This window comes from Trachurus japonicus, chromosome 19 (assembly GCF_045865225.1).
Source record: "Trachurus japonicus isolate A0001 chromosome 19, Traja_1.0".
In the NCBI taxonomy this organism is placed as follows: Eukaryota; Metazoa; Chordata; class Actinopteri; order Carangiformes; family Carangidae; genus Trachurus; species Trachurus japonicus.
In genome coordinates, this window is record NC_140925.1 from 7057143 (window position 1) to 7076550 (window position 19408).

The 19408-nt window shown below is 40.5% G+C and overlaps 1 protein-coding gene across 4 annotated transcripts in view; it reads right to left on the reverse strand.

Moving 5' to 3' along the window:
- The window catches only part of vti1a (vesicle transport through interaction with t-SNAREs 1A), a 115936-nt gene that overhangs the window by 61456 nt on the left and 35072 nt on the right, over nt 1-19408 (reverse strand). The window lies entirely within an intron of this gene.

The window sequence follows — 19408 nt, forward strand, 5'->3', positions numbered from 1 at the left end:
TGTTGTGAGACAAGTTGGCTGCCTTTGTGGTTTTGCCTGTGACATTTAGGTGTTGTGTGAACAGCAGTCGCAAGGTGCGGGGACCAGGTCGACAACTTCCGAGTGCAACTTACTGCAGGATCATGGTGAGTAAGGAGTTCAGGCATGGTTAGTCATTTAAACCAACAAGCCTCTTCAGATGCCAGTCTAGCATAGAGGACCACTGTGTTTGGGTAAAAGTGACAATAGTGCAGCATCTGTTTTTTTTTTTTGCAACACTGCATACAGTCCATGCAGTATAATGCAGGAGCCATTACAAAACCACCATTAATATCCGGTTGTTTTGTTGTATTGACAACAAAAGCTCGAGGTAACAGCACACACACCAAACACAACTCTTCAACCCATTAGTCTGCAAACCAGATACATCAATAGCCCAAACAGTCTGACAGCCAGGCGCTGCACGTTAACACCCTCATTCCAAAGTGGATGGGTGAGCATCTTAGCGGGTGATGGATGGGAAGGCATCCGCGAGGTCCTATCAAACTGACATGTGCCCCATACCTCTGTTTTTGATTTGTGTTTGGGCTTTGTGTGACGCTTGTCTGACAAGTGGAGATCACAAGGAGACAGGATCCATCTATCAGACCAGTGATGCCACTGCTGCCGTCTCAAGGGCCCGAGGGTGTGGTGCATACATCTGTGTGTGTGTGTGTGTGGGTGTGAATGTGTATATGAGAGTGAAAATAAGTTTGTGTGTAGAGTCTATGTTTGTCTATCACAAAATGACTCACTGGGAGTGTTTTTGTGTGAGTCTGCAAGAAAAGAAAATTCATATGTTTATGTATGTTTTAGAGTACTATATGGTTAAGTCTTAATGTGTGTAGGTGTGTGTGTCTGTGTGTGGCTACCTGCTGAGTAGTGAGCCCACAGGGGCAAACCGAGGAAGGATGACACTGATGCGATGTGTTGGCATGTGCCCTCGGGTGGTTTTGGTGTGGTTGTCATTTTGTTGTTTTCGTACAGCTCCCCCCTTCGTCATACCCCGCATTATTCAAATAACGCGCCCCAAAGTTCCATAAATAAATAATGAAATCAGAACTAGATGGATTGATGAACAGTGATGGAGAAGTATTTGTTTTTTTTGTTTTTTTGTGTGTTTTTTTTCCCACAGATTTCTCATTGTTTGGACAAAGTCTTTGACAGGCACTTCTCTCTTGAGAGTTTGAGCTTATCAGAAAAAGAAGTGCTGGGTTAGAAGGATGCTGTCTCGCTGAGCTGTGTGTTTGTGTGTCTGTGTGTGTGTGTGTGTGTGTGTGTGTGTGTGTGTGTGTGTAGATCTATTCTAATTCAAACCACGGCTTAGCTTTTTAAAAATAAAGAAGTTCCACTCTCTAAAATAGTTATCTGGATAAACTGACTGCGTCGGTCAATAACTTGAAAGCAGCAACCAAGTGTGTCAAGAGGTCAAACTCGACAAGAAGAGCAGAAAAACACACTATACATAATACACACAAACTAACACGGCACAAAACAAAACACACACTGTCTGATTTCCTCTCCAGCACTCACATACTAACATACACACACACGCAGCGGAAATTAGCATGATAGAAATTACATATGGGATCACAGACTCCTGACTTACTTCTCACATATATATACATGTTACAACACCCCAATCCTTTTTCTAAACAAATCTCCATAGCTTATGGGACCTAAGGAGGTCAACATGCATCTAAAACTTCCTCATCTTTCTTTCCCCAGAAAAAAATGTGTGGGACTTGAAAGCAGCGGCAACTCGCTGACTCTCTTCTCTATAGTTCCTAAAGCCAATGCAGATCAATACGCAGCCATACATACCACAACTGGAACAATTCCTGTCAAAGGTTACTCCTTTTTCTCTGTGTTTTCTCTCTTCATTTTAGCGGGGTGGAGGAGGATGAGGAGATGGGAGAGAGAGGAGACGGCTAGAGAAAAGTAAGAGGAGAGCAAGAAAGATAAACCCAAAATGATCCCTCTCTATAGTTGCGGAACTCTGTGCTAATGGGTTTTGACACATCGCCAGCAGGCCAAAGAAAGAGGGGGCTGGGGGTGAGTCGATAGTTGTGCGCGGCGGTGGCCAGAGGCTAGCAGCAGTGGCTAGGCCAAACCCCTGGTACTAGCATGGGCTGGGGGCCTGACCACTAATCATTAGAAAGTCAATGAGTCCTCTAGTGCTTGCAGCTACGCGCTAGCCTTCCCAGGGAGCCACACCACCTAGTGAGGGCCCTATTGTGAGCATTCAACACACAGACACACACCTTAAACATGTATAAATATTTATATATATATATTGTATATAAATATATATGCACTCATATATTCGCATTAACAAAGGCCTTATGTACATTCACCTGCTGCAGGTTGACACAAATGGTCCCTTTATGTATGACATGTATGTTCATAAAAAGCATCTCAGTGAAAACCTACACAGAAATACACAGCACTGACAAAACACTTGACACACACACACAATGTTTCATGATGTATGCCATGTCAGCCAGCAGTCGTCTACAGCCTTTGATGCTGTGGCTCTATCATTAAGTGCGGTCCCTTCTCCTGCCCTATACTAGAAACAGCCTCTCCGGAGACGCCACACAAACTGCTCCCAGGTCACACTGGGGCTTCAGCACTTCACCTGGACCCCATGCATTTTTAAATGCCTCAAACTGATCCTGACACGAAGCTTCAGACTAGACTACTAAATGAGCCAGAGGTTCTCTAATTGGCAAAGACTTAATTTCAAGGAAAGTTAACATGAGTGTAAAGGGCACTCATATTAACACCATTATTATTCATATAAACATGTTTATGTTGCAGGGAACCTCTGTGCAGATGACTGTGTGTGTGGGATTCAGTTTGATGGGAGACAACAGTGCATATTGCACTTGTTTGTATCACACTGTGAGAACACAAATACATTGGCACAATCATATTAGGTGGACAAACTTGTTTTTGCGGTGCTCAAATCCAGTTTCCACAGGTTTAGCTGTTTATTTAGGGATAAGAGTTAAAAAATAAGAATTGCATTCAGTCAGGTCAGTCATGTATTTCAGTTAAGTTTCCAATTAAGTCAGGCTCTATTAATTTCAGTAATAGCTTGGTGATAGCTTTGCTGTAGTATTGTGCTGCACAGCCCTTGGGCACAAAGGAAACCACTGCGATTGTCACTTCCTGGTCTGAAAGGGCCTCAAGGTGCTGGAGCCACAGGTTAATCCCAACAATTACAGCAAAAAAAGTTGTACATGTTAATGTATGATAAGTCTATGTTAAGTTTTATGAGGTATGCTTAAAAAAAGTACTACAGAAAGCAACAGAGTGAACTATGAGTGAACTAGTTGAAATTAATGTCAAGTAGGTGTTGACTGATTAATGGTAATTACTTGGTCATTAATCAAAGATTATATGTCAGTCACATACAGTTAATAAAACTGGGTTGGGAACATGTCTGTATTTCAGATTATGTCTTTTCATGTACTACTGAAGTGGCATTTCCATTGTAATTACTCAACAGATTGAGTTTTAACAAGCTTGGCTGTCAATAGTCTACAGTGGTCATTAACAGCGATTCATTTATCCAAGTTATTACTTGTTTATTGGTTAATCTAATGTGCCCGTATATCTACACATGCCCGTTCTCCAGTCAAACACATAGACGAAATGAAATGAGCTAAAACAATGCAAATCCAAAATCAAATCAATTGCCTTACAACTTCTTAGCCTAACTGATCAATATGCATGCAATCAAACTTTTTGCCAGCATTGCCTCCACCACTATGCCCATCGATTGAGCACATTGATCCTGATGCTCAACCTCCTTTTAAGGGAGGAAGGTATGGATATTTAGCACTACAGACCCCATCTGGCCAGCTTTGTGAACTCTGACCTTTGTGTTAATCCTGAAACAAAAGGTAGAACTTATTGGACCCTATACAGTCTGACCTGGAACCATCCCAGGGGGTTAGATGCAAGCAGCGGGGTGCAAGAGGAGAGTCGAGAGCTCAGACAAATGCCCCCTTCTGGATGTGGGTCCTACTGCAACCAATTCAACCTGACAGAAATTTTAAATTTGTGACAAAATGTGTATTTGAAAATCAGAAAAATTCAGTTTGATATGTAAGTTTGGAGGAACTTTGCTAAGACACAGTCTATAGAAACACTGGTTTTACATGAGAGAGATAACATCAAGAGTAAAAGACATGAAGACGGAGCAGGATATGGAGAAAGAAAGAATGACAGAGGGTCAATGAGGGTGGGGCAGCCAGAACCAGGGTCTAGTGGGGGATTGGCGTTCAGTGAGGCTTCTCACTGATGTGCCGCCAGGCCCTTTGAAGGGATTATTAACACATTTTGATTACTCTGGTCCAGTTGTCACAAAAAATATAACCTCCATCAGGACTATAAAATGGGCGGCCCTTTTCTTCTCTAGTCTCCCTCATGTTGTTGCTCCCTTCACTCCCCGCAGTTCCTCCCATCGCCCTGGGCTGGCCTGGCTCAAAGCAATCCACTAATTACAGTCTCAGACATCTTGAAGACTGAGCTAACACACTATTAGTCTGATAGAGACAAGACAGCCTCTTCAATACACACACATATCAGTGGACACACACACACTCACACACTCATGCCCTGCATTGGCAGTGTGCCTGAAGTTTAAGAACATACAGTGTGAGTGTTATGAAAAACTTTCTTCATCCCAATTGTCTGTGCTGATATCCGTTACAGATATACAATAATTGAATGACGACCGCCAACTTTAACACGACAAAAGTGGCTTTACTTATAATGTCAAATCAATTTTAACTCTTGGCTGCAGGTTTCATCCTCTATGACTGTGAGAGCGCAGGGAGACTGACAGCGCAATTATCACCAAGCTGCAGTGTAAGTGGGAAACTTTCTATTGATACAACTAAATCTGACATATCTACCATGTCCCATTAATTGCCAGATTTCCCATGCCATTAGTTCCAACGGTGGGGCACATCCCCCTTCAACTATTGAGACCAGTTTGGATCAATTAGGTGTTAGAGTTGAACACTAATGACAGCCGGCCAGTTTTGACCTTTCAGTTGGAAACCAAGACAACAAGCTTTTGTCCAGAGGAGCTGACAGCAGGGACACTGACTGGCACTTTACTGTACATTGCAGCCTTTTCCCCTTTTCAGTTGTTTTGTGCCTGTCTGCCTTTTCCAATGCATTTGACATGCATTATGTGTCAATGTATTTTATTGCCGACATGCCTTATGCCTTATAACTTTACACACAAAGACACTGCACAGATAAGGTGTGACAAGAAACCTCCGTAAATGCTGAAAACTGAATACGAGACATATAAGGTGAGTTCACTGAGGGTGTGCTCTCCTCTCCCCTCACACTGTGATGATGATGCTGCAAAGCCTTGATGGCTGCAGATGGCCAAAAATAAAAAGCCAGTCAATATGTCAGTGGTACCTATATTGAGCAGGCGCTGCAGTTTTGTAAAACAGGCTTGAGGAAATGCTAACTGTACTCAAGGAAACAGTATTTCACAGCTAAAAATAATGGTGGTTATTAATTCATTTTGTTATTTTTATCAACACTTCACCCCAAGAGACTAAGACCAACAAATGTATCCTGCAAGTTTTTAGGTGTTGTCACAGTTTGATATTTGACAGTCATGCACCGTCAGCATCCAGACAGATCCTTCTATCAAAACCAGCGTGGACTCTAAATGTTTCCCTGTTGCAAAGCACAAAGTCTCATCACTAACATTCTGTGAAATCTGTCACAATACATTTGTATCACATGACAAAATTATTTGATATAATGCTAAACTGACCAGGAGAAATGTGAATCCTGTTCAGTTTGTGTTGATTTTACCTTCAAAAATAAAGCAGCCAACTTGGTGTCTTGTTAGCGTTTGTGCTTTTGACTTCTGAGATGCACACGCCTACCCAGCTTCACACCCTGTCACCTCAAGACTAAATGAAAAAGATGCTAACAGACAAGCAAACACACATTTCCTCACTGAATAAAGCTCATGAATCTCTCTGAATCTTTTCCAGGAACTGAGCTGAGAGATTCATAGGGGGAAAAAAAACATCAACAAAAAAGGAAAACAAACTCAGCAGTGTCTGAAAAAGAAAGGAGGGAATCAAGTAAATGGAAGAGTGGTTCTCACTGTGAACCTTAGCATCATTTACTGTGATAAGCACAGCTAATACATGAGAGAGAATGCTTCTCTTTGTAGACCATTAACTACATATCCTGTTTGTGAAATGTATATTCATAAACAGACTGAGGATTGAGCAAAGGGGCCATTTCCAAATGTACACATGATCTGTGGAAAGGGCCAACACAGTCGACATCAAAGGGTCCAGAGTGTGAGAGGTAAAAGTAGGCCAGGCCATGGCCTGGGAGAGAAGTGGAGAGGATACAGAGGGTAGAGAAAGAAAGAGAGGGAAGAGGTTGCATGGATGAAGAGAGAGGGAGAGAGAGAGGACGGTCCCAGGCTGGGAGCAGCTCAGGTGTGAGTTGAGAGGAGGCACCTTCTGTTCGTGGCTCTGAGGCCCCACTGCGGACAGAAGAGGGGCCCAGACAGACACGGGCCCCTCTTGTTTGGCCCAAATAAATCCAGGTGGCTCAAGATGCGTGCCCTTGTCACTCAACACAACTTCACCCCTCACACATAGGCACATGTGATGAAATGTACACACTCAAAAGACACTCGTGCACTTGCAGTTCACTGAAATCTGAACATTTGTAAAAGGCGTCCTGAGCATGGCTGACTGGGAAACAGCACATGTTTTGCTGAAGTCTAAAAGGCCATCAGAGGATTGGATTGAAGTAAAACTTTCAATATTTATTCATTCTACTGACTCACGTTCATCAGTTATGCCACTACAAAATCATTTAAAGATACACAAATAGTATATCCTTAGTATCTAAATTATTATCACACTATTGTGGCTACAGCTTTTTGTTAGTTTTGCATTTTGCACTGATGTTCTTACTTTACCGCAATAAAGTGCTTCCTTTTTACATATATATATATAAAACAGATGCAACAACCAAGGTTAAGGTGTTGCAGAGGCAGTAAAGAAAACCAAAGACCAGAACATACAATAGATTCATTGTATTTAAATCCCATCCACAAAAACGTCCACATTTACATGTAAAGCCCAGCCCACGAAAGGTCCACTGTAGACAGGAAACATAGTCGAGTACAACGTTTGCTTGTAATGCGACCACCTTCCCAACAGTTTTGTATCAGAGGGCTCTTTGATTTCTGTTCTGCTGCTGACATTTATCACTGTACAACAAACAGCACAGGTAGATGGATTATGATCCTGTGCTGCTGTTCCTCTCCTGTTTAGAGACCTGAGCACTGTGTGGCCACATGTGCCCATCCTGACGACAAAACGATTGGGTTTTTTTCCCCCAACGGGCTACCCTGTGGCTGACACTCAGAAGCAAAGGGAACGATGTTTATGTTGGACAAACAAAACAGCGTAGATTATGTGAATTACGACTTTTTTTTCCTTTTTTTTTTTATGTGACAGAAATGACCTGCATCCCTCTGAAGATCATCTTTTGACAGATCTACCCAAAGTTTCAACTTCTCCACAAGAAATATGTTCAAACCATTCAAATCAATTACATCAAAGATGGAGCTCACATATCGAGACTTGTTAAGTTAACTGTAGTCATATCGCAAAGGTAGGGTGCCGGAGCCATTGCTGTCACTTGACAACGCTTGCGTCTAAATTGGGAGTGAAGGCCTCCCCAGGAGAGATGGGCGAATCTGTCACAGAAGACTGAGGGAGCAGAAATGTTGAAAAAAATGCCAGAGCCACATATACACATACACATACACACAAACGCGCACCAACACTAAACCAACACAGTATCTCCATATGCTTAAGATCTTAATCATCATCACCATCATCTGTTCTGTCCTTTTAGTGTGTGTTTGTGTGTGTGTGTGCCTGCATGAGTGTGGTTCACATGAAAGAAGGACATCTGGAATACAATTATTTGAAGACACCCTCACACACACACACACATTTTCCCTTTGCTCTAAATTTGCATGAATTCCATACATCTGGCCTTTAAGAGGCAATAACAATTATTCATTGAGCTGGTTGTTACAGCCCAAATGCAACCGGCCACTAGTCTAAACAGCTCATTAAAATAGCACAATACCTCACTTCAAGCACACAGGAAAATTGGCATGCAACTCTATCACTGCAATATCGTATGGTTCTGAACGGCCATTCTGGATAATATAATGAATTCAGAGTAGCCTTGTGGAGAAAGTGAATGTACTGTATATTTCTTTTTGATTCTCTGGCACTGTTTTCTTGCACTGCCTTCTTTGTCTGCTCCCTCTGCCCGTACTGTCTGAAATTTAGGCTTTGCATTCTTCAGGTAAGCCTCAATTTGAATGGGCTGAATCTGGCAGGGACATTTGATCAATGCAGGTTTGGCAAAGGGACTTTGTATGCTCGTTTCTCCTAAACAGACAGTTGCCTTCTCTGATAAATACTAACAAAAGGTAACAGTGGAACATCTTGCACTCTTAATGTTACTTTATATATTATAAAACAATAAATATGTTGCAATTAATAGCCAATGTAATTATTGGACAGAAAAAAGAAAGTTTCCACTGAATCAAAATGATGGTTTTCCTTTCCTCTTCCTGTTTATTTTCCATTCCTGAATCACACAGTTCAAAGTTGAAAATGATCAGAATTACAGCAAAAAAAAACCCTCAAACAAATTACTGAAAAATGTTTACCAAAACAAACTGCGAAATTCTGAAAACAGGGATCCTTATGAGCACATCCCCACTATCAGGTGGCCTTCACCAAACATTCAAAAAAAAAAGTCTACATCAATGCGTCCACTCTGTTCTGTGTGTAGTCATAACTACGCACATATTCACATCAAACCTGAGATGCGTCAGACCAAGGGAAGTGTCCCTTAGGCCATCTTAGCCAGTCCTTCACAACTGAGCTTTAAAAGATGGGCGACAGTACAGTACGCTGCAGTTGGCCTTGATTGATGATTGAGTAACCCAAGATCATAGATGTGCTCAGGGAGGACTTGCCGGTGCAGAGCTGTGCATACATCAGCCCTTCAGGACTACCACTACATACATCATGCGGTGAGACTGACTGATGTGAGCATGGGGACTATGTAGACCACTTTAGGGAAGCTTTCTACATGGCAGTCAACAGTCAAAGTTGACTAAAAATGATTACAGCGCAGGAAAGGGATGACTTTGTTGTTATAAATCACATTTTATCTGAGCCTGAAGAAACTGAGGTGCAAAGCGCAAGCAACATGCACGTATTACTAAGAGAAACACATATGCAGACGCACAGAAAAGCACACACATTAACTTGTGCTGATATCCTTGACAGGCACAACTACAAAAGCATAACTCAGTGGTAAATAAATAAGTTCATGCTGTCTATGTGCATTCTCTTTTTAGGAACTCTTGGGCTCACATAGACCCGTCCAAAGGATTATGTGCAAGCATTGGTGCGTGCACAGAGGCCCCCCTTTCAGCACCTTCTTACAGACCTTCTTACAGCGCCTCCCTTGTAAAGCAGCTCAAGGGCGCGGCCTATCTACCAAATGAGAGAATGCACACGTGGAATTATGCTTCGATTCAAGCAGACGGCCATCCAGTCAGTACCTTGATTCATTTATATGAGAGACAAACTGTTTGTACTGTCAAGGTTATGTTATTTAACAGGAGAACAGGGGAAGGATATAGACAAGTTCCAGGCAATTTAAAAGTCTGATGAGTACTCCACTAGTTGTGCTCTACATAAGAAGTGAGCAGATCTGAAATGAGACCAATTAACTTCAATCCAGTTGAGGACAGTTCTTTGAGACCTATACATTTTATTCCCTTGAAATGTCTGCCGTTCAAAAACAAACAGGGCAATTATTTCTGTCCCGACTTGACAACAGAGAGTCCACATTTAAATTTTGGTCATTTTGGCCAAAATGTGACAATCCTATATGTGCACATAAGTTACACATAAATTAAAAGGGACAATATCAGCATGTCGTTTGTGCCTGGCTTTGCTCAGAACTGTGAACTGTGTCCCAAAGCAACTCACACATGTGTGTGTACACAAACACGCTTGAGCAGCACGCAGAACACTCCTAAGGTTACCCCCCAGGACAAAAGCTTTACCATCCCACTGACTGGCAGATGGGGCAACCAGCTGACATCTCGGCCCAGCTCTGTTTCATGTTCCCTGGGTGTCTTAAACGGGCGGGCACCCTGTCTGATGGGCACAGGACAGCCAAGGAGGAAGATCCTTTGACAGGGGTGGAGGGGGGTGGGGGGGTGCTCCTTGGGGCTACCATTGAGGAAAAGAGAGGCAAGGACAGACGGAGATGGCTAATGTGCTTCACTGTGTTTGTACAGTATAATTGTGTAACTTGCCACTCGCAGGGTGGGAGGCTCGGCAAACGTCTACATAAGATGGAGATTAATAAAGAGAGCTAATGACTGCATTTAGTCTTCGATGGCTTTTAAACATAGGATCAAATATTTTTCTCAAGGCTAGAACAAACATCTATTATTACAAAGAGTAGTTGTACTTGTCTAAGATGTAGACTTAGAAATCTAAATGTAATCTTGCATCAACTTTCCATTTTAAGCTCAGAGGAGTTATTGTTGTAGTTGGGTTGTTTCCTCTGGATGCAGAGAAACAATCAGAGGCATTGAAAGGCTTGAGTTTACTACAAATCAGTGATCTATTACCTAGGGATAAAACTTTTATTAACAATTTATGTTTAACATCTAATTGTTTTATAGCAATATATAATTCCTTACTCTCCATCCTTTTCAAATATGGGAGTGATGGGAAAATGAGAAACACAAAGTGACATGCTTTACAAAAATCACACTGGTTTTGCACTGGAACAGCACTTTTTTTTTTCCTTTGTTATGATTATAAGTAATTAGTTGGACTGTTTTTTGATGAAATATAAATACATTTAATCAAATCTTGTGCTGAAAATATATATAAAGCTCCACTGTCGATTAATAAATTACGTTTTTTATTAACTAAAAAATGAACTAAAGCAAGAAATATTTAAGATTGTGAACTTAGGTAATAGTAAAGGGCAAGAGAAGATGAGTTATTGAAAACCTAATTTATTCTATGTTTTGGAGAACACAGTAGATGGGTATAAAATATTACTTATCATGATATTCTAATTTCCAGGTTTGGGATATTTTATTTTACAGTTACAGTAAGGCATGTGCCTAAAAATACATTTTGCAGACTCAAACTTTTATGTAGCTTTACTCTAAGTGAATGATGGCAGACTACTTACATTGAAATGCCACCAGCACTCAGCTGGGTAGCAAACCACTATTAGTAACTTTGCCTTAGACTGTCTGCTTACTACTGCTAAATCTGACACACTAGTTCAACTGCACTGTGAATGCTATTTCAGGTCAGTATGAGGCAAGTATTCCTCATCTGAAAAAGTTATTTTGGCTGCAAAATCATTGATGAATTACTCATTAGTCCCTTCTGTCGAGTTTTTGCAGTAGTCAATATAATATTTAATGGTTTCACAGTCTGTGATAAATGTGTTTTCACTCTAAAACAAACAAAAAAAATAAGTTACTGATTCAATTCAATAAATACTGTTGTCTTATAAGATCTATTTGAATCGTTTGTGAAGAAAAAGGGGAAACTACTACTAACGTCATGACAGATCACAGGTACATGACTGAAATCTGCAGATTTTATTTTGAACTAACAAAATTGTCATTTTACATGAGCAAAGCCAAAGAGAAATACTAAGAAGCTGTAATTCTACCACTCTCCCACAATTTCCTTCCTTAAAACTCTGTTGAATCTGCATCAAAAATTGCCCATTTATGTCTGCCAGCTTGACAGAAGACTCGCTGTGAAGATACAATGCTAATGGTAGTTTGACTCAGTTGTCATTACTCAAGTGCTTTGTAGTAGCGCGCCTCTTGCCTCTTTTTAAATAAGAAAGGTTGTCACTTTACTACATTGCAAATGAGATCACATCTAAGGGAGGTTACTGGTCAAAGAAAAGCTACAGGAGTTTTTTTATTTTTTGAATCGGTAAACAAATGGAAAATGTTAAAACATGTAGCGGTTGTGAATATAGTCATCTCCATCCTATGGCTTATTCCTGTACAGAAGTCTATCCACATTCGCTCTGATAAGCGTCTCTTCATTTTTTTTTTTTACTCCTTTTAGGGTTTTAACTGTCATCAATCCTCTTGTCATGCAGTGCGTCATTCTCATCACTGAATTAATATTTCTGATATACGTCCTCGGGTGACAAGGTGGCACAATTCTCTCTCACTGCCAATCCTTTACTTTATTTCACTGTTTCAATTTTTTTTTCTTTTTTTGGTTCTCCCTTTCCGTTTTTAATATTTCAGCGCCTCAGATGTAGCGGCTCTTTAAAGCGCCCATGGGGGCTCTGAGTCCTCGCTTTTGTCTCCCATTTCCTTCTGAAACAGTTTTTCTTTAACCCTATGCGGCTCTTCACAGTTGTTGTCTTAGCACTCTCCTCTCTGTCGCTCTTTCTGCTGCTTTCTTTTTCTCCACCACCACCACCCCCCCTCCCTCGCTCAGCTTTCTCTGTGTCAGCCAGAGGTCAATGCTACACTTTTTTCTTCTGCATGCAAGAAGGCAGGGGGTATCTTTTTAGTTATTGTAACCTAAAAATAGAAAAAAAAATCTGATTTAAGGTGGGGACAAAGGTGTCTTTTAAGATATAGTGGCATACCACTATCTAGCAATTGGGAGGGGGGGTGTTTCATATCTTAAGATAAGGATTAGATTATATCAATAAATGATTTGGATGAGGTTTGATTGAGAATATAGACTAATTTACAACTTCACAAAAATTACTTAATTCAAGGTTATTACAAAGAGACACTGAATTATTTGAAGTTGATTTTTTTTATTTATTGTATACATTGTTTCTATATGTTATGTAGGTCTGCATGGTCTGCATGTTGGGTTGCAAATGTTCAGTTAACCATTGTAATGCTGTATACTCTCTGTAAATAATATATTTGATTTAATGTTGCATGGTCAGGATCTGATATTTGCAATGTAAGGAAATGATGTGAAGATGTCATTTGCTGTCAATTAAAGGTCTATAAAGTTAAGGATCAAAGTGCTTAATCAACACTGAAATATTTGATCAAATATGTGCGTTTAATACATGCAAGTTTGAATTTCATTTAAAAATGTATATTTCCCTACGAAATGTTGTCTCATGTTTGACTGAGCAGGAAAGCTCCAATAAGCTCTCTAGTCAGATCATTACTTCCAAGAGACTCATTATGTTGAGAGCCTTGTTGAAGCTAATAAATGACTAAAGGTCTAATTATTAGATTTTCTCATAATTTTATTAATGCTAGCTAACACTCAGTGCAGACCTAATTGACATCATGCATGCAGAATAGTGGCTGGTGGATTTCACTAATGCGTTATTTGGTCGGAAAATTATGATGGGCATCCATCTTTGGTGTGAGGTTCATTTAATTTTACACAAACACGCCAGTCATTGCTATCATTGTAGCGACACTTAACTTAAGCTAATATTTAGACGTTTGCGACAACACCTGTCGATACAGAAGGAAACTCAGACTTGCCCACGCACACACATGGAAACAGGCACACACATACTGAAGTCTGTTGGTTCAGCTCTTCCATTGAGAGTCCGTATGCTAGCTGGCCATTGTGCACGTTAGGCCTTTTGTCTGTGCAGCCTGAAACTGGTGATTGCACCTTAGCTACCGCAGTTCAAGCGTAAACAGTGTTTTCATGCCCTACGATATACACTGTTGCCAGTGGACCCCTAAATCCCTGGAACAGCTGAGTCCTAGGGTGTCAAAGATAATGGCGATTTATTGCAGTGCGAGGTTTTCTCATTGCCCCTCCCGCCCCCCTTTCCAATCGTCCCTCCACCCCTCCTCCTCCCTCAAACAGATTAAAATTAAGCCGTAAACATGTGAGGATGGAATTAACACATTTAGCGAGTCTCCTCTTCCCACATCCCATTTTCGCTCCAGAGCGGCTGATCCCCGCTGCCGAACGTGGGTGCAATTTTAATGACTCGCAACGTTTTTGAAGTCCACATGAAAAAAGCGTCGCTCGCCGTTTGTGGCGGCGCTAGATATGGCTGGGCCATGGCCAGCCATGATTGGGGGGGACACGTGCCGCCGACTCGGACTCCAGGCTCTTCGATAGGATCGGTGTCATTTTCCTCTCCACGATAAGACGCCTTGCTGACAAGGTCCGATTAGGAGAGAAAAAATCATTATTGCTACGCCTTTCATCCACCGGGGGTTTACCGATAAACAGCTCACCCACGGCTAGATTTTCTGAGAGCAAGATGTTAGGCATTGAAGCATATATATTTAGGAAATATGGTTTCAGGCAAAATTTTGGGGCGCATTTTTAACAATTATTTTCTTTTTAAATAGCTATAGGAAAACATACTTTTCCTTTAAAATCGTTTTTTTTTCTTACGCCCTCCTTTCTCCAGAGCTGAAAACTCAAGCTGTGAAATATTTAAGTCCTAGATCTCTGCTCCATTAATCAAACAATTATCAAATAACTTCATATTCTTTTTGAACACAATACAACATGCCGATTGTATCAGCCTACAAAAAAGTGATTTATTATGCTATACCTCATGGAAATCCACTTTAGCAAACTGTCCTTTTAAAAAGGGAAATGAAAAAGAGAATCTTAAAATATTCAAACTACATTGTAGAACAGAGAGAATAAACTATAGAAAAGAAGTGAGAAAAGATTCAAATTTTAACAATAATAAGATTTACAATGTATATATACTGTATACATTTCTACAAATCATTCATACAGTAACTAAAAAAAATCCTTAACCCCAAGTGTCAAGCTGGTGTATTAACAAGTGACACAAAAAGTAAAAAAAAATAAAAAATGTATATATATATATATATATATATATATATGTATATATATACATATATATATATATAAAGAGTAATAATAAAATTGATGAGTCAAACTGTATGAGTATTGACAAAAAAGTTCAACATTACTTTGTCCTAAGAATAAAAAGTGAACTGGAATATATCTATTTCTATATGTATGCTTTGTAAAAAGTAAAAGATAAGATAAGTAAAAATTAAAAATAAAAAGGACCATTTTCACTGGTTTTATTTGTTTGTTAATATGATTATAACATTCACAAATATTTCACTATATATTTATTAGGATTAAATTAAAATTGTAAATTATAAATAACTGAATAAAATCTGTCAAGAGCTAATGATAGAGTCTGCTTTAAATATCACTTCATAAATGTAACCGATTATGTAATTTGTTAAGTGTTTGCGTATGGATTTGAGGAGCGAGCGCCACTTTGGTGGCCCAGCACCAAAAGAATCATCGAGTCTGATCTTTAGAGGGAACAGGGAGAAATAAAGCGAGTGGGAGAGAAACAGAGGAAGAGACAAAGATGGAGGGGGAGAGATAGAGAGTCGGGACAAACGTGCGCTGTGTTACTGGGCCACTCCAGCGCCCATGGACTCTCAGCAAGACTCAAAGCCACGCTCAGCTTCAAAAGGGAGCCATGAAGATTTTTTTTTATGTTTACAAAAACATATTTATTTATTTCTCGTCACTCTGTCATTTATCTATTTATTTCTTGCTGTCCCAGCACCCCTTGCTCTGCCACTGAAATCATGTTCGATGACGACGCCGTGCTCGCCCTCCCCTCTTTTTTCCCCCCTCTCTCTTTTAATACCACTGCAGTTGAAAATCAAACTGCTCTAAAACAAACTGATGTACTCTTTAATATAGTCGTCACATCATCACAGGGTCCTCACGCGTCTGCCTTGGTGACAACTGCAGGGCTGCTTAGCTTAGCCCAGCGATGGCTGCCACTTTGTTGGTCGCTTCAATGATTTATCACAAAAAAGAGAGGGAGATTGTGAGAGCGGGAAGGGAGAGAAAAGGGGAGAGACAGAAAGCAAAAGTCCCCTGGATCATGATTGAGTCACTGGCACCTTTGATTGACAAGGTCTAATCAGCTTATCTCCATCCTAATAAAGTTGATAGCCTGCGGTGCTGCTCTCTACCTGGCATGGTGTGAACTTTGGGCTAGGCTGGGGCCCCTGGGGGCCGGGCCCCGACCCTCTCTGCTTATCTAAACGGGACTGAAATCAATCCCTAATGAGCTGTTTTCATTTTGCAGGATTGATTACAGGCCCCTAAACACCAAGAACACTTGCCTAAGAAGTGTTCTCAGCCTCTTGCTGGCCACCTTTAAAATGCAGAGTAGCAATGCTTTTGTCTGTGTCTGTCTTTGTTTCAGCGGCTCATTTTGCTGCCATAGCTAAGTTATTTGTGTCAGCTGAACAAATATAAAGGGGATGAATTTTCAAAGTAAACTCCACATTTGCCAGTTAATTCACTGAGTCATACAATTTGTAAATATTGCCACTGAGATGCATTTGTAGCAACTGGTGACTATCATGATGATAAGAATTAAAGGCCTGTATATTTCATGTTGAATGTAATTCTAAAAATCTAAATGTGTGACACCTATATTGATTTTGTATGTCTCTGCAAATAAACTGTAATAGTTTCCAGGGCATCTGTATCTTTATGTTTCCAATTATTATTAGTGTCCGAAAACAACTGCACGCAGTCCAATCAGCAGAAGGCATCTATATAGACAACAAAGCAAATTTAATTTAAAGCAGTTCTGTCATCAGAGTTGTGCTGATAAACAACAGTGAATTTTAATTACCATAACTAGAACATTTAAGTTTGGTGCAACAATTTTTTAGCCACGTTATGTACAAGCTGTCGATCACCAAGACTCAACTCTCTCCCCTTCAATGAATAATAATCAAAAAGGTGGAATAGCTAATCATTGCCAACTTAGATGTCTTATTTGACATGCTGGCTATTTCTAAACAAGCAATCATAAATCATTCAAAATCTCTTCAACTGTGGAGGGAAGGACTAAAATGTGGCATGTCTTTGATTTAACATCAGTCAAGGCTCCACATTTGGGCATTTCAAATGCCCCTGACTCAAATGTCTTTAAATTGGCTAACTGCATGCCCTCCCTCTTTATTTAGGGCCCTCTTTAACTGGGCTAGCCCCCATGTCTGCTTGTTGCTATGCCTGGGCTTTTAAGTCAGTGCTCCCCACTAATGAAGTTCTATACTTTATTTATGAGACAAACAGAGGACCCTGGTTCTTGAGGGTGTGTGTGGTAAATAGCTCTGCATGTCCAAAGAGTCTCTTCTATACTCCTCTGAGGGCCCTCACTGCTTTTGGCAAGTCTTTGTTTTCGCTAAATACACTGGAGACATTGAGAATGGTAGAAAAAAATGCTAAAATCTGATAAAATGGTACTGTGTGAAGATCCATCTTTTCTTAGAACTAAGAGTGCTCTTTTCTACCCTTAAATATGACCTAGAAGCATCCTGGTTTTTTTGTTCCTGGTCATTAAGAGATATATTGTCGACACTGAAGAGAAAAGGGGGCAAAGCTGAGTTTCTACGCCATTTCTTTGTTCAGGATCTATCTCTTTGAAATAAAATGTCTTTTAGTTCCACTTCCCCCACTGGTCAATTACAGTTCTTAAGTGCTACTGTGTCATTGTGGATAGAGAAAGCAACTTTGAATTACTGCAAAATAATGATGCTAAACTGCTCTTGGTAAAAAAAAAGTGCAGCTTAGATGTCTGAAGAGACTTGAGGTTAGTGGCCAGAAAAGTATTAACAGTATGACTAGAGAGCGTACGATTGGAAAACATTTAACACTCGTAATTATTCTTGTTTTACGTCTATGGATGCCACACCTCTATGTTTGAAAACTCAAAGCTTCTTCCTCAACAACTGCCAATGCCATTTTCATAATGTGCATGAATAAAGCGCGGTGCACTTCTTTATTTTATTCTGTTGTATTTGTTGGTGTGGAAGAGAAGGAACAACACGAAGTCTTACTACTAAATGAAGCCTTTGTTGGACTATGAAAGTAAACTATTTAGCGTTTGTAAACAGACAAATCCCAGCTCTTGGTGTAGCGTGTCTCAATACTCGAAGAATTGTGGCAGGACTATGATCTAAACAGTGGAGGATTTCATGAAGATGTCTGTGAAGTGTTGTGACGAGCCGCTGAGGAACCACAGAAGTAAATATATAGTTTGTGATGGGTGAACAACACTAAATTAAAGACTTTACTGAATTTGGGATGGAATGGCAAACGCTGTCAAACCAAATGAGCCCAGTGGATAAATATGGTTACCAAATGTTTGTGCCTGTGTGTGTTTGCTGAATTTGAGAACTTGGCATATATAGTAATTAGTCTAGTGAAAGAGTGCATGCATATAGCCAGTGTATCTATGTTCTTTGTGCAGATGTATTCCTGGTTTGACCCAGAGACAGACCATTTCAGGTTGTGCATCTGAGCGGAGGGTTGGTATCGACAGCAGAGTAAAGGAAGGGGTCATGGATTAAAGACGCAGGGGCGAAGCCTCCCCACCAAACCACAAACACACCCCACAGCTGGTGTGGACCAAGCCAAGTGTGTGGGACCAAGGCAGGATAAACGAGTATTGTTCTTAGCTCGCCGCACACACAGTGGATGAGACGGCCACCGGTGACACGGGGTCAAGGGGCATGTGGCCGACTATGGCTGGAGAAACCGCTGGGCCCAGGAGGTGCTGAACACTTTCAAGCCATGGCCCACTTCTTAAACACCAACCGAGCTGTGAGGCGAAACATCAAAACGAGCCTCTCTAGTGAAAGATACAACTGGGTGGAATTAACAATCTGTCGGCTGTCGCAGAATTTGACACAGTCGAAAAACCGGGATAACGGCAGGATCATCTGAGACATTTTGAATCAACATTTTTAAGCAGAGAATGCAGATTGTATTTATGAATTTGTGAATGCAAGTTACAGAGAACATCAAAAGCTGGTGGTCTGTGTGCGAACCTTCCTTGACTTGAATTATTAAATCTGTCGATGTCGCACACGCCAGCCACCCCGCGATTATAGTGTAAATTGACAAACTTTTTCAAAACTACAACGGAAGCCACAGAAAGCTGGTTGATACTTCAAGAATGAGCTTTGATACATCTCTGAGGAATACACTGTGCCTCAATAATGTGGTGACTGTCAGGAAGGAAGACAGGAAGAAAAAAAAAATATGCTAACTGGTTAAATCTATTTAAGATCCCAATGAGCTTTTTTCCTATTTTAAGATAAAAACCATCCTTGATAATGAGGAAAAAAAAGGAGTTTGTGTGTTTTTTTGGATGGTTTATTTAGAAAGTGATATTATGTTTTTTCTTC